The sequence below is a fragment of the Chrysochloris asiatica genome, unplaced genomic scaffold, assembly GCF_000296735.1.
Source record: "Chrysochloris asiatica unplaced genomic scaffold, ChrAsi1.0 scaffold00220, whole genome shotgun sequence".
In the NCBI taxonomy this organism is placed as follows: Eukaryota; Metazoa; Chordata; class Mammalia; order Afrosoricida; family Chrysochloridae; genus Chrysochloris; species Chrysochloris asiatica.
The window spans coordinates 370,104-371,026 of NW_006408738.1; positions in this window are offsets into that span (position 1 = coordinate 370,104).

Consider the following 923-nt stretch of genomic DNA (forward strand, 5'->3'; position numbering starts at 1 on the left):
TATATATGGCAAAACATTACCCCAAATACTGAGAAGATTCTGTTCTATAAAATCTTTTATATCAATCAGATGATTTATTGTAGACTGAACTAAAATTCTACATTGTTCCACCAGGTACATTTCTGCTGGGTTGTACATGCTAGACTGTTAACCTCATGGTTCAAGATTGGAATCCACCAGCCACTCCTGGAGAGAAAGATGGAGCTTTCTGTTCCCACCTCAGAAACACAGTATATGCTGGAACCTACTTGAGGACACACAACCTCACCAACAGCAGAGGCATTGAGGGTTGTGGGTGGGGTGGGTAGGATGGTGCTGGGGCAGAGGGATCATTCCCCCATCACCTCCTCACTCACCATCTAGACCTCAGCAAGGTGGAAGGGAGAAAGTGCAGCTCAAGTGTGCAAAGTGCAAGTTAGATCAGGGGTCCAGGGATTGAGAAGAGAACACAGGGAAACCCAAGTCCAAGTCCTCCGTGGAGTCCCGGAAACCATACAGATATACAGGAGTCAGGGATCTCAGACTGCCCTGTCCTCTCACTTCTTCCCAGACACCAAAAGCCAAAAATCACTGCAAAAGTGAAATCCCATGTGTGCAAGGTAGAGGAAACAGAAGCGTGATGACCCACACCATAGACCTGTGCCCAGCGCAGCACACTGACCCATGGTTCTGGGAGGACACTTGGAATGCAGCACCTGTGTCCCAGCCACTGGTCACCACCAGCTGTAGGCCCCCCATGTGGAACAAAGTGCAGGGGCTGTTGTATACCGACTATGAGGCCAGCCCATCCAGAGCTTCTCAGGAGGTGACTGCATATGGGTTCTCCATGGTTTATGTGACCTGGGTCATGGGAGTCTGTCTGCTGCCAGTGATCTCTCAAAGACCCCATTGAACCTACCAAGCACGAGGCCCATTTTAGGAGC